Genomic DNA, 15,649 nt, shown 5'->3' with positions numbered 1-15,649 from the left:
CCCTAGATGAACAAGTGAAACCTCTGTCCAAGAACAGGGAACTAGAAGAATCCTTTTCCACAAGTGCAAGAATAACACTGGCATTTTCTGTAAGAGTGTTATACTGTGAAGGGCTCATATTAAGGTTGCTATCTCCTATCTGTCCTGGGGCTTTCACAGACTCAGATTTGTAGCTGTGCTGTTTATTTCCTTTCCCTAGCACATGCATAACACTTTTCATCCTTGGCCACTCCACTCATCTCATTGCATGCAAACCACTCCAGGTCACTTTACAGGTCAATTCACCACTCCAACCCCCACATGTTTACTATCCCTCCAATTTGGTAGTGTTAGCAAATTTGATCACTGTTGAATTTAAACCTTCCTCTAGACCATTGGGGGCACTATTATATAATAAAGATCCAATGCTCACCCATGTGATGCCCCACTTGGAGGTCTTAAATGAGTAATCTTTGCTCTCTGCTTGTCATCCAATTTCTAATCCAGACTCTTGTAATTTCCATCTGGTTGGTATTTATCCATTGTATATGTTCATTGGTCTGATTCACCGTTGCCTTGCACCTTGTGGTTACTTTTATACCTGTGCAAAGTGGATGTAAAATGCACAACCATTTTCAGAGGTGGTATTGTTCTACACTCCCTCAGCACAGGTGTAAACCAGAGCAGAAGGAGCAAATGGAGTTAACACCAGTGTAGGACTTGACCCCTAGCTGTAGGGCAGTGGAGAATCAGGCTGTGTCAGGTTCAGTCACAGAGACCCCCTTGGGACTGTCACCTGATGTGCTGAAACTACCTCTGAGCCCATTTTCCTTGTCAGTTTGGGACTCCAGAACCCTGTCTTGTTGAGCCAGACATGCTACCCTGCTGCAACACAGACCCAGGGTCTGAATCACGCCCCCAAAGCTGCAGACTTAACTGAAAACAGCTCAGCAAGTACTCCTGTCTCCAGCACCCAGACACGCAGCTCCCAATGGGATTCAAACCCCCCAAAAATCTGTTTTCTCTGTATAAAACTTATACAGGGAAAACTCATAGATTTGTCCGCCCTCTATAACACTGATTGAGAGATTTGCACAGCTGTTTGCTCCCCCAGGTATTAATCACTTACTCTGGGTTAATTAATAAACAAAAGTAATTTTATTAAGTATAAAAAGTAGAATGTAAGGGGTTTCAAGTAATAACAGACAGAACAAAGTAACAGGTTTCAGAGTGGTAGCCGTGTTAGTCTGTATCAGCAAAAAGAATGAGTACTTGTAGCACCTTAGAGATTAACAAATTTATTTGGGCATAAGCTTTCGTGGGCTGAAGCGCACTTCATTGGATGCATGGAGTGGAAAATACAGTAGGAAGATATATATACACAGAGAACGTGAAAAAATGGTGTTGCCATACCAACTATAACAAGACTAATCAATTAAGGTGGGCTATTACCAGCAGGAGGAAAAAAAACTTTCGTAGTGATAACATTTCGAACAGTTGACAAGAAGGCGTGAGTAATAGTAGGGGGAAAAATTAGCATGTGGAAATAGTTTTACTTTGTGTAATGACCCATCCACTCCCAGTCTTTATTCAAGCCTAATTTAATGGTGTCCAGTTTGCAAATTAATTCCAATTCAGCAGTTTCTTGTTGGATCTGTTTTTGAAGTTTTTTTGTTGGAGTATTGCAACTTTTAGGTCTGTAATCGAGTGACCAGGGAGGTTGAAGTGTTCTCCGACTGGTTTTTGAATGTTATAATTCTTGACGTCTGATTTATGTCCATTTATTCTTTTGCGTAGAGACTGTCTGGTTTGGCCAATGTACATGGCAGAGGGATATTGTTGGCACATTATGGCATATATCACATTGGTAGATGTGCAGGTGAATGAGCCCCTGATGGTATGGCTGATGTGATTAGGTCCTATGATGGTGTCCCTTGAATAGATATGTGGACAGAGTTGGCAACAGGCTTTGTTGCAAGGATAGGTTCCTGGGTTAGTGTAAGCCAGTCCTTGCTTACAGACAGCCCCCAACCTGAAGCAAATACTCACCAGCAACCACACACCACACAACAAAAACACTAAGTATATTACAGTTACATCATATTCACACTTATAAACATATTTCCATAAAACATATAGACTGCAACGTCACACAGGCCTGTTATATGGTGAGAAGCACAGTCAATAGGGAGAGTAAGGTTGGGCAATGGATGCATTGCAGTGATAGCAGAGTCAGGGGATCAAGGGGGACTAAGAAGCAAGGGAGGGCTATAGGGAGCAGAGAACAGGAACAGGATAACAGCTGCTTGCACTAGCAGTCTATAAGGTTCCATGGCTCTCCAAAGCTGTCTGATAGGCAGAACTGAAATTTTTCAACTAAAAATATTTTGACAAAAAAAATGCAGATTCAGCGACACCAAAATGTTTCAAGTATGTGTCATTTTGCCAAATTGTTCATTTTAGAGAAAAAAAATCTGGAAAAAAATCCCAAAACATTAATATTTTCTAAATAAATGTTTGACAATTTTTCAATTGAAAATGACTTTCTGTTTTGAAATTTCCTTTTTTTAAAATTTAGTTAAATAATTAAAAATGTTGAAAATGGAAAAAAAAATCAACTTTCTGATGCACTGAAAAATTTGAAAAACATTTTCAATTTAAGCGTAAATTAATATTTTTTCTATTTTTTCAGAATTGCTAGCAAACTGAAAAATTTATTATTCACCCAGCTCTAATGGTAGGTCCATATGGTGTCCCCAGACCACAGGAAACCTCTGCACCATTCTATTCTGTTCTGAAATCCATTTTTCACCAGGTTTGGTTCCTCTCAGTCATCTCATCAGAAGAGTTTTTTTTTATTTTCAGCAACAGTATAGATGGACTCAGATGTGGAACAAGTTCAGACTTTCCCACCTTTCCTTACAGAGGTGCCAACCCCAGGCAGAAGACAGATAAACCAGTTCAGGGCTCTGGTCCCAGCTTGTTATCTTGTGGTAGGAATTTAAGTCAGTACAGAAGTGCTTCAAAATATCTCATTTTAAACTTATCTGCTGGACTATTTTTAGCCCCTGGAACTCGAGTCTTTCTATATATGGTGCGGAGGAAGGGGCGGGGGGGGGGTGGAGAGAATTTCCTCCTCTGCTTGACATGGGCCCAGCTGCCTAAGTCGATGCACTAGAATTACAGCATCCTGCACTGGAAAAGGAAACCCTTTTATTTTAAGCCATCGTTCTGATATACAGGCCACACCAGTCAGGAGATGCTTATAAATAAATACGTTATACCGTGGAGAGTGTGTAAAATTCCCTCTGGATGCAGTGAGGGTGAGCCTAGTAAAGGTGCTATCTGACTGCTGCTGGAGTGTAGGCAGTGCGGGTCATGACGAATATTGACCATCTGATCAGCACTTTGAACTCTGGATCTTTTGCACCATGGTCTGTGCTTCGCTACTTGACCCCCCAGCTTTGGCAGCCATGATTCTTAGATGATCACAGTTATATGGTCACTAATAAGACTGAGAAGTGCTGCTACTCACTGGGGGTCTGGAAGACTAATGGGCGCAGTTTGGAGGTGGAAGGTGTTAACCAGCTATGGTTCCAATCCCTGTCCTGAGGATCTCACCTGAGGTCTGTTCCCTGCCATGGGGAGCAATGATGAGCAGTGACCTTCAGCCCATGTTGGTCAGAGTGCAGATGGCCACTACTAAGAGAAAACCAACCACCCCCATGATTTAATCATGGCGGGGGTGCCCAACCTCATTAGGACCCATGCTTCCAGGGGGATTGTTCCTGTTCCCTTTGGCAAGTCACGATCCCTACCTACCACCTGTAAGCAAGCTGTGGGTAAGAAACCATCCCTTAATATTAGCCATCAGTTTTCACCTTGTATTGGCTCTCCATGTTTTAGAAGGAGGCTATTGAGAAGATGTCAGTGAGATGATTACAGCTATGTGTGGATTTCTATCAGTCAGAGTCTAGGCTTGAGGATGGCACAGAGAGTGCACTTATGTCTGGGCTGATTATCATTTTCTGACCCTGGGAAGAGGTTATATGTCCAGCAGCGACATATTATTGCCTAGGCCAACAAGGCCTAGGCCTAGGGCGGCAAATTTGCAGGGGCGGCAAATTTGCTCGCACCTCCTCTCCAACTCCGCCCCTTCCCCAAATCCCCAGCCCGCCTCCTCCCCCAGGTGCACCGCACTTTCCTCCTTCCACCTCCCTCCCAGGCTTGCCACGCGAAAGCGCTGGGAGGCAGGGAGGGAGAAGCGAGTAGCAGCGCGCTCGGAGGAGGTGGAGCAGAGGTGAGCTGGGGCCCACAGGTGCGGGGAGTAACCCGGGGGGCTGGGAACCGCTCCCCGCCCCAGCTCACTTCTGCTCCACCACCGCCATCCCCTGAGCGTGTCGCAACTCCCCTTCTCCCCCCTCCCTCCCAGGCTTGCTGGGCGAAAGCGCTGGGAGGGAGGGAGGAGAAGCGAGTAGTGGCATGCTCGGGGGATAGCGGAGGTGAGCTGTGGTCGGCGGGCGCGGGGATTAACTCTTGGGGGGGGAGAAGCGAGTAGCAGCGCGCTCGGAGGAGGTGGAGCAGAGGTGAGCTGGGGCCCACAGGTGCGGGAAGTAACCCGGGGGGCTGGGAACTGCTCCCCGCCCCAGCTCACCTCCACTCCACCTCCACCATCCCCCAAGCGCGCCACAACTCCCCTTCTCCCGCCTCCTTCCCTCCCAGGCTTGCCACAGGGGAGCAGAGGTGAGCTTGGGTGGGGGGGTGCAATTTTTTGAGGGCCTAGGAGGGGCAAATTTGTTAATCTGCCACTGGTGTCCAGGTTGATTTCATTAGCTGCTTTGCAGACTTTGCTCACGAGCTTTTGTTGACTTTCCGAGTCCTGGAAGACCTGGTGGGAATGGAAGGGGTCACTCTATCTGGCTCTGGGGCTCTGACCTGTGAGATCCTACACATTTCCCTCTTGGCATCCTTCTTTTTCAACATGTATGTGCAGCTCTTATGAGGAGGTACAAGGTGATTTGGCCTGCCACACTATCAGTATGTTGATGATATTCTGCTCTGCATCTGACACATATCCCACATGTTTTCCCATCGTCACCTAAGATAGAGATCTGGATGTGAGTGAGCTGACTTAAGATGATGTTCTTATGGAGGTGAAAGCACTGTGAGCCTCTTGAGTTGTTGGGGGCTGTATCTGATCACTTTACTGAGGGGATATGCTCACCCTTAGTCTTAGTGGTTCAGACTCTAGGCGTCTTATTGGATCCACCACTGCTCCTGAACTCCCAGATCGTAATGATGGCCTGAAGTGCCTTTCTTCATCATCACTTGGTTTAGGCATTGCTACAGTTCTCCATGCCTTTGTCACCTCCAGGCTGGGGTACTATAACACACTCTAATTAGGATCACCCTTAAAGATTACTCAGAAACTTCACCCAGTGCAGGATACCACCACTCACTCCACAGCGACCACTGAGGTAATCTCATCATAGCAGAGCTCTGTGCTTTGCAATAGCTTCCCATTCTCTTCCATGTGCAACTCAAGCTATTGGAGACCCAACTCTTGAGAACCATTTTTCTTCCCATGCTCCATTGTGCTATTTATGATTGGGCAAGGGGTTCCTGATGCCTAGTCCCCTGGGTTGAAATCCTGGTGTGGAGGTAGGACCCAGTCAGTGGAGGGACTTTGTCTCTGGAACTCAGTTACTCACATGCTGACTCATCTTATGCTTATGAAGTCAATGGCAGAACTTTCACTGACTTCACTGCTTCAGGATCAAGCCCATGGTCCTTGCAGCACTCAGCTGTGGTGGTTTTCAGGGCATTATTGCCAAGTGAATATAATTAATTTAGCGAGTCCCTGATTGAGACACGTATCAAAGGGAGGATGTGGTTAGCTGATGGTTGAAGGGTGGCATGGTGGAGATGAGTGTGATTAAACTGACTTGTTGCCAGTTACTGGCAACATTCTGTGATCTATTCGTAACTATGTAATGTGCTCAGGTCTTAAGTTGACAGGAACAATAATTACCTTAAAATAAACACATACATACACCTCTGAGTCCTTCTCCTCACAGTGAATAGTTTCTTGGCTCCAGGGTCTCCAAGGCCCAGTTGAAAGCAATCCCACTGCAAATGGAAAATAGGAATCCCAATCAATGACCCATGTTGTCTCATCAGGGCTGAAAGGGATGTGGAAAGGGAAAGTTATAGGGCAATAATAAGGAAGTATAGGAACAAAGGCAAAGAGATGGTCCAAACTGAGGTGTTGTTAGCAAAGGCCATAAACAGGAACTAGCAGAAGGTTTATACAAATCCACTGGAAGTATGAGGATGATGGGGGAGGGGAGGGCTGCTGCTCAACAGGGAAGGGGAGCAGCTAACAGATGGCAAAGAGAAAGCTGATATGCTGACAGCTACTTTGCTTTAGTCTCCTTTAAAACTGATAATAGTAACAGGAGAATAAGTAAGGCCAGGTCCTCCCCTAGTGTAATCGGCATAGTTCCATGGAAGTAGCTGGAGTTACACTGACTTACATCAGCACAGGATCTGGCCCTCAATGAACAAGGAATGGGAGCATTCACAAGACAGGATCGGGGCAAGCAGATTACAAATAACTTGTTACACTGAGTATATTGAAAAGAGCAGGGCCTGGTCACATTCACCCTCGAGGTTTAACCTGAGGAACTAGCGGAAGATGTGTCAGACATTATTTCTGAGAGCTCCTGGAGGACAGGAGAGGTCTATGAGGAAGAGAGCAAACATAGTGCCTATATTTAAGAAAGAGGCATGGAGATGCAGAGAATTACAGAGCAGTATGTTTAGCTCCAACAAAGTTACTGTGGCAGTCAGTTTGAAAGCACCAGCAGAAAATAAGGTGATAAATAATGAACAACATAGATTAATCACAACCAAAGAGATCAGACAGCCAAGTGACAAGATAACAGGCTTAGTCACTGAAGGAAATACAGTGCACATAGTACACGCTGACTTTAGTAAGATACTTGATATGGTTCCACATGATATTCCCATAAGGCAATGAAAGCCATGCGGATTAGGTGGAACCACTGTACGATGCTACACAATTGACTAAGAATAGAATAGAGAGAATAGTTATTAATGGTTCATGATGTCTCACTGGGAGGAGGTTTTGACTGGAGTTTTGCCAGTGTCCATTCTGGGTCCAATAGTACTACTTCTGCCTTGTCTCCCTTGTGGCCAGCAAACACTAATCTATATCAATCACATGCTGCCCTCTCCACCTCCATGTTATGTGACTGCAGAAGAGAGGAGGATTTAAAACAAACAAACAGAACTTTAAGTCAGCACTTCCCCTCTTCTCCCAGCATGTCTTGCCCTATGTAGGTCAGTCTATGGTGGAGCTGGAGGTGTAATTTACAACTCATATAGACATACCCATGCTAGCTCTGATCAAGCTAGCGAGCTAAAAGTAGCAGGTTAGCCATGTCTGCAGAGGCAGCAGGACAGGCTAGCCACCCTTAGTAAGTACGTAGGGTTTCAGAAGGGATTGTACTTGGGGAGGCTGGCTCCTCATGCCGCCTATGCAATGGCAGCTACGCTGCTATTTTTAGTGCAGTAGCTCGATCAGAGCCAGCGCAGGTACGTCTACCCATGCTGGAAATTACACCTTCAACTCCAGTGCGGACATTTCAATTTCCTCAGGGCAGGGACTAGTTTTATTTGTTTCTTTTGCAGTCCTGAGCTCACTGTGGTTAACAAATAAGGACAGTCAATAACACTAATACTCATTTTAATGAATGGCTTAGAGGATGGAGTGGAGATTATGGTGCATTTAGCAATATGCAGCTGATATAAAGAAGGGAAGGAGTTGTACAGTTGGTTCTCCAGAGGATGGGCTATTTAAATGTAGTAGAAGCTTGATAGATGGGAGAAATGGGCTAAAGTCAATCAAATGACAAAGACAAATGCAAAGAAATTCAGGACTAATCAAATGCACAGATACAGACAGTAGGTATAGCTGACTATAGTACCATAGAGTAAGTGCTGAGGATTACAATGAATGACACCCAGAATATGAGACAGACAAGGTGGGTGAGGTAATATCTTTAACTGGACCAACTTCTGTTGGTGAAAGAGACAAGCTTTTGAGCTACATAGAGCTCTTCTTCAGACCTTCAGCTTCTTGTAGCTTGAAAGCTTGTCTCTTTCACCAACAGAAGTTGGTCCAATGAGAGATATTCATAGAATCATAGGAGATTAGGGTTAGAAGAGACCTCAGGAGGTCATCTAGTCCAACCCCCTGCTCAAAGCAGGACCAACACTAAGTAAATCATCCCAGCCAGGGCTTTGTCAAGCCTGGCCTTAAAAACCTCTCAGGATGGAGATTCCACCACCTCCCCTAGGTAACCCATTCCAGTGCTTCACCACCCTCCTAGTGAAATAGTGTTTCCTAATATCCAACCTAAACCTCCCCCACTGTAATGTGAGACCATTACACCTTGTTCTGTCATCTGCCACCACTGAGAACAGCCTAGCTCCATCCTCTTTGGAACCCCTCTTCAGGTGGTTGAAGGCTGCTATCAAATCCCCCATCATTCTTCTTTTCTGAGACTAAATAAGTCCAGTTCCCTCAGCCTCTCTTCATATGCCCCAGCCCTCTAATCATTTTTGTTGCCCTCCGCTGGACTCTCTCCAATTTATCCACATCCTTTCTGTAGTGGGGGCCCCAAAACTGGATATAATACTCCAGATGTGGCCTCACCAGTGCCGAATAGAGGGGAATAATCACTTCCCTTGATCTGCTGGCAATGCTCCTACTAATGCAGCCCAATATGCCATTAGCCTTCTTGGCAATAAGGGCACACTGTTGATTCATATCCAGCTTCTCATCCACTGTAATCCCCAGGTCCTTTTCTGCAGGATTGCCGCTTAGTCAGTCAGTCCCCAGCCTGTAGTGGTGCATGGGATTCCTCCGTGCTAAGTGCAGGACTCTGCACTTGTTCTTGTTGAACCTCATCAGATTTCTTTTGGCCCAATCCTCTAATTTGTCTAGGTCACTCTAGACTCTATCCCTACCCTCCAGCATATCTACTTCTTCCCCCAGCTTAGTGTCATCTGCGAACTTGCTGAGGGTGCAATCCATCCCATCATCCAGAACATTAATGAAGACGTTGAACAAAACCGGCCCCAAGACCGACCCCAGGGGCACTCTGCTTGATAATGGCTGCCAACTAGACTTCGAGCCATTGATCACTACCCTCACCCACCTTGTCTCTCTAATATCCTGGGGCCATGGCTCTAACAACACTGCAAACAATGAGAATATAAGTCAATGATGCAGTGCTATCACAAAAAATGCAAAAGCCAGACTCACTGGTATGCCCTGGCTGCTTTGTGCTGCTGCAGTGAGCCAAAGCAGCTATGAACTTTGCAAGAAGAAAGTTTCCCCAATTGTAGCCTTGTCCCATGCTACACAGGTGACACTGAGCGTGAGGTGTTAGGGAGGCAACACTGGCTACACATGCAGTCAGGGCCAGCGCAACCCATTAGGTGACCTAGGCGGTCATCTAGGGTACTAACATTTGGGGGGCGGTGACCGTGGCGGCCGGAGCTTCGGCTGCCCCGGTCATCGTCGGTATTTCGGGGGCAGTACCTTCCGCCGCCTCTGTCAGGGGCGGCATTTCGGGGGTGGGACCTTCTGCCACCTCTGTCGGGGGCGGCATTTCGGGGTGGGACCTTCCGCCACCTAGGGCGGCAAAAAAGCTGGCGGCGCTCCTGCATGCAATTTTCCCGAGTACATCAGATGAGCACTTTCTGATGGAAGGGAACTTGCCTGAGGGAACAGCCTCTCCCTCAGATTGTTCAGGGCTCCAGGAGGAAACAGCAAGGCTCACATGACTTTGCGAAAAGTGGAGATGCCTCCGCTCCCTCTCTCCTTGGTAAAACTCTTAACTATTAGCGCAGCAGATGGTCAGCCATATCTTAAGTCTTCATAGCCAAGAGTTTCCAAAGTAAGTAGTAACTTGGGCTATACTTTAAAGAAGGCTGATTTGCAGATAAGGCTGAGCACCTTGTCCCTGAAAATCAAGACCCTTTAAAGTGGTGTTTCAAATTAGGCTCCCAAAAATCACTAGTCACTTTAGAAAATCTTGGCCCCTGAGAGAATTAAGGACCTGATTCAGCAAAATACTTAAGTATAGACTGAATTTTAAATATGTACTTAAGTATGACTTCAGTAGGAGTAAGTGCTTTTCTGAATAGGGATGGACCTAAGCACAAGCATAAAGTTAAACATGTGTTTAAATGCTGAATGGGAGCTTACATCAGTAAACCACCTTTCAGAGGTAATGGTTGTATTCCAATTCCTAGGACTGAGGAAAGGGCTTTTTTTGTCCCAAGAGTTATGCCATTAGTTTAAAGAAAATAATATATTAATTATTTATAAACTTATTGTTTGCAACTCCAACACTAGTTGTGGGTTGATAAGCTGGCTCTGAATAAGGAAATGCCTTGGAATCCAGTGGAACCTATTCAAGATCTTATTTTGAAAGGACCTCAAATCTAAAGAACATGAAGTTTCCATAACCTCTAATGACTGACTGACTGAGTGATCTGCAACATCAGCTATGGAAAAATGACCTTCTGGAACAGAAATAGCTGGAAAAATAGAATTCCAGGTGACACCATTTGAAAGAGCAGCATTCCATAATTATTTAATCACACAGGAATAGATTCCCATTTATGATCTTAGCAGTTACATTCCTTCTTTTATGGAGATTGCTTCATAATGCTTCTTAGGGCTTGGGTCTTTATTAATAAAAACTCCCACTAAGCCTAATTGTTCTGTAGCAAACAAATGAGCCCACAGTATTAGGTATGTGAGTGGCTCAGCAAATTTGTGTATTCACTTGTTTTTGTTCTTGTCTTAAGTCCTGATCCTGCAATAATTTCTGCATATGCTTAACTTTCCTACAGTAAGTAGTTCCACTCATTTCATGGTAGTAAAGATAAGCCTATGCATGAGTTTTTCTAGGATCAGTGCCTAATTGCATAAGTTACTCCTTATGGATTATTTCTACAGAATGCAATAGGGACAAATCAGCATTCTATAGAAATTAACTAAAAGGTTTCTATAGAAATTACCCTCAATACCTATAGAAGTTAGTGGAATTATATCCTTCCTGTATAATTTTTAAACTGCTTGTTTGAATTTTTAAACTGCTTGTTATTAGTGATATTCCTGCTATAGACACCCATAGGTTAGTTTAAAATCATTTTAAAAGGTTACCATGTTCTACTAGATTCTATAGGACTTTTCCCTAAGGTATTTTATTCCTGAATGTATAAATATTCATAATGGAAGATGATTAAACTCTTTTGTTTTATGACTCTCTGAGAGCTCATGTGTGTGAGAGCAGATCTGTTCTTCAGGGATATTACCTGCTGAGCTCCCATTCACTGCAGTAAGGCAGTGACTATTGGATTTCAGGGGCACTGTCAGACCATCACTGGCCAGCCTCTACTCTAAGTATGCTAACCCTGGAGAGGAGTTGCCTGACTCATGGGGAACTGTGTTTCTAAATCTCTGACTGCTGCAAAGGGAGAATCACCTGGTAAGGCCACTTTTAAAAAGTTGGGGGGTTTAATTGAGAGTGACTTTATTGCTCACAGAGAAGACGAGCTGTTGGTACAAACCCAGCTAGACACAGTGTAGAGAAGTGCTGTGCAAGCCTCCACCACAGTTTGAAAACAAACTCCAGCTCTGCCCTGCAAATCACTCCCTGCCCCACCATCACCACTCATTCCCAGGTCCTCACATCATTCTAACACAATTCTGTCTCGCCTCCCCCCTCCTCTCTCCAGTGCTGGGCGTCCACACAGCTCTGCCAATACATCGCAGTCTTTGCATCCAGTGCCTACCTTCTAGTACCATTCCTTGGCCCTTCATATGGATGTGCCAACACACCTTAGCCCTGTAGGTAACATCATCTGCAGTCCAGTTGTGGGTCTCCCATACTCAACTCAACCATGAACATACAGGCACTCAGTAACCCTGACACACCTCTGTCAATGCAGCCCTGAGTCCCTGTCCTGGACTGGGTCTCCTAGGGCATAGAATAAAAGTGATACACACAGGAAGAGAGAATCTTTCCCCCCATATCTCTTCCTCCTTGTCTTGATCTGAGAACTGCGTGGTCAGGGCCGGCTTTAGGAAGTGCGGGGCCCGATTCGAACAGTTTCGATGGGGCCCCGGCAGAGAACACATAAAAAAAACACGCGGGGCTTGTACTCACCCAGCCGTGCTCCTAGTCTTTGACGGCGGGTCCTTCACTCACTCCGGGTCTTCGGCGGCACTGAAGGACCCGCCGCCAAAGACCCGGAGCGCCTCCAGGTGAGTAAAAATTAAAAAGGTGCCTCTAGCCAGGGAAGGGATTCTCTGCCACTTGCCCCCCAATCTGGGCAGCCCTGCCACTGGACGCAGGGCCCTCTTAGGCGTGGGGCCCGATTCGGGGGAATTGGTGGAATTGGCCTAAAGCCGGCCCTGTGCGTGGTCCTTAAGTGTTTGTGCTGAATGGACCCCCTCCTTTTGTGTGCATTTCTTCTGCTCTCCCCAGTGGGACAGAAGACAGCAGCAACCCAAGGGTATGGAAAGAAATGAGTACTTTAGCTCTAAATGCTTCACAACGAGGGGCTAGAAACACTGTTCATTCTCTGATGCTTGCACTGAACAAAGATTGCTGGTAGCCAGCATATTTTCTTATTTTTAAACCCAGACTACAGAGGGAGGAAAGCGGAGGGGGAGAGTGTTTAAGTGACAGGTGACAATGTCCATCACACTGCCCGGTGATGAAGCACAGAGGATAAAAATAGAGAGCATGACCTCATGGCTTTTGGTAGAGATGCCTAAGAGACAAAAGAGGCTTTAAAAGGCTTGTGGAGCTGATAGCAAAGGGCTTGGACGCTTGAGAGTTTTGGTTCTGCTCCAGCCGGGAGCTGCTCTGCCTCTCTCTCTATGGAGAGCTGTGAGTTAAATGGACTTTGTGACATGCCCAAGTCTCCAGGCCTGGACGCTGCTTTCAAGAGCTTGGATCAGCCCTATGCAGGTACAGACTTCCTTCCTTCCTCTGCTCTCCTAGCCAAACTTTAACTCGTTGCCAGAAGAGCATTTTCCTCTCCCATTTGTCTCAAATTGCTGTTGGCCTTTGTGACTTGAATACTTTGAACATTGTGCCGGGGGTGGGGAAGGATTTAAAGTGCAAAGAATAAAGTGCTTTCTATTGGTGAGCTGGGGAGTAGGAACTGGGGGATGGGCAGGAAGCCAGGGTGTCATGAAGGGGCTTAGCAATTATCTGTAAAGGGCCAAGGAACCTCAAAGCACAGAGAGTCTAGTTCTAATGAACGCTGAGGAGGCTGGAATCTTGGAACGATGCAAGATGCTGGGAGCAAACTTGTGACTGGTGGGAAGCTGCATCTGGATATTGTTACTGAGGCAGGGCCCAGTGTTGGTGGAATCACACCCTGGCTGCTTTTAAGCCTCTCCTAGTAGGGGTTTCCAAGCCCCAAACTCCAGAGCTAAGACCCTTCATGATGCTCTGCTGCCACCTGTGCCTGCACAGACCTTAGCATTTGAAGGCACCGCTCCTTAGCCACAGCTTGCCAATGCCAGAAGTCTCCCCCTCACAGCCCACAGGGCGAATGTCTCTGGACAGTGAGGCTGGCTTCACCTCTGGGGCCCTGCTTTTAGCCTCAACAGGTTTGGAACCAGAACTTGAGCCAGGCAGGGTTCCCTTGATAGGGTGAGTGACTGAGACTAGCCAGTGGAGGTCTGCTCTGTGAGGGAAATCTCACTGCTCTCCCCTACTGTGCGCTTGAGAGAAAACTGAGTTGTGACTGTAGCCCTGTGGCCCCACTCCCCCCAGCTGACTCCAGAAGGGCAAAGCTAGGGGAGCACCAAGACGCAGTGAAAGTATGTGAACTATGAGTCTTGAGTCAATGATGCTGAACTGACCCACTCTGGAAGAGTGGGGGGAGGGGTTCCTAGCTCAGCGCATGCCAGTGCAAAAGGGGCACCCATTCTTTTGCCGTTAGCACACTGGCATTTTTGCTCATTATTTCCAGCCCTTTAGGTGCAAGGGGAGAGGGCTGGCTCTTGTGTACGGAGTGAGAAGCTGCTGACCTTTTCCTTGCTGGATCTCCGTCTGGAGCTGCCTCGCTGTAGCTAACCTGGAGCCATGATGTTTGTTATGAAATGGCTCCAGGCAAAGCCTGGTGAGGGGACTTTCATTGAATTTATTGAAAGCTTCCTAGCATCACAACCCCTCTGACATTCCAGAGCCTGTTTTGGAAGCCTGGGGTGGGAGTGGATGATATTCCTGAATGGGGTGACCGGGAGCCTCAGGGACCAAATGACACATGCTACAGCTTTGTGACCTTTGCAGATGGGCTGCTTGAGGGTGGGAAGGGGGAGAGGGAAACTACGGCCCCAGAGGTGATACAGAGGGCCCAAGAGGACTCATTGGTATCATGGTTAGGCAAGCTCTGTGCCCACTGCTGCCCTCCCCCGTTGTGGGCTAACTTGGCCACAGCTGTTCTTCCCTGTTGCAACAATGCCCTGGAGTAAAGTGGCCCCAGGTGAGATCTGTGAGGCTGCACAGTTCAGGTCCTGGGGAGAACTAGCAGCATTCCTCAGCAGTACATTAGTGCCTCTCCTATCCCACCCCACTAGATCCAGTGGGGGTCGCCTTAGCAGGACTGCGTATTGTGTCTTTGCCGCAGGAATGCTGGGGCTCGAAGGACAGGGGAAGGTGCTGTGCAGTTTATTGACCTGTGAGTGGAAGCTTACTGAGAGCATCTTTGTCCTCTCTCCTGGTGCTGCTCGAAGCACAGAGGATGCTGTTAAAGGGATGCAGGGCAGATGAGAAGCAGGGAAAGGTCTTTTCCCCCAGTGGAAAGGGTCAGGAGCAAGAAAAAGGAATGAGAAATCACTTGGAGATTATTTTTTCTTTCAGATTTCAGAGTCCAAGTCTCTAGTTGTGCCTATGAACTCTCTTCTCACAGCTGCCCTTGGGTTCACCCTTGACTCTTTCAGAGCTCCCCCCTCACCTTGCACACTGGGCAGAGAACACACTGTCCCATCATATGGGCTTTGCTGGTCAGCAGGCTGGCAGAGGTGGTGGAAAATGATTAGCCTGTGTTTTTCGGCCAAGGCCCCGACAGGTGTTGGCTTTTCCAGTAGCGAAGGCCATGGGAGACCCTGTGCAAAAGGATTCTTTCTGGCCTGGCTGACCAGTTCTGAAGGGCAGGCAGCTGGGATTCCTGCTCATGTGCATAGTGACTCTGTCCTGGCTGGGCACAGGCAAGAGGTTATGGGAGAGCGTGAAACATTGCTCTCACGGCTGCAGGTTTTGTACTGTCCTTATCGCACTTTTCAGGGGGCAGTGAAGGTGCGCTCACAGTATCACGATAGCACTCAGTGCTGACACTGTCCAGCCCAGTTCACAGGCAGCCCACAAGGGGCTAGGGAGGGGGGAGCAAGACGCTTTCCTGCCCTTGCACACCTGGGCGGGGCCTGCTCACCCTAGTGGTTGCTGCATTCTGGGGATCACTGGGACTGCTTGTTCCCGCTTCTCCCAGGAAGCAGGGCTCTGAAAAGAGAGGGACATGTCTCTGGCCAGCCCTCCCAGCAGGG

The 15,649-nt window shown here is 47.0% G+C and overlaps 1 protein-coding gene across 1 annotated transcript in view; it reads left to right on the top strand.

Annotated features, from left to right (window-relative positions):
- The window catches only part of SYNPO2L (synaptopodin 2 like), a 59,339-nt gene that overhangs the window by 39,165 nt on the left and 4,525 nt on the right, over positions 1 to 15,649 (top strand). The gene's annotated exons all lie outside the window — the stretch shown is intronic.

Source organism: Chrysemys picta, chromosome 7 (assembly GCF_011386835.1).
Source record: "Chrysemys picta bellii isolate R12L10 chromosome 7, ASM1138683v2, whole genome shotgun sequence".
Classification (NCBI taxonomy): Eukaryota; Metazoa; Chordata; order Testudines; family Emydidae; genus Chrysemys; species Chrysemys picta.
The sequence above is the reverse complement of the archived record's forward strand: the minus strand, read 5'-3'. Positions and strand labels throughout refer to the sequence as shown.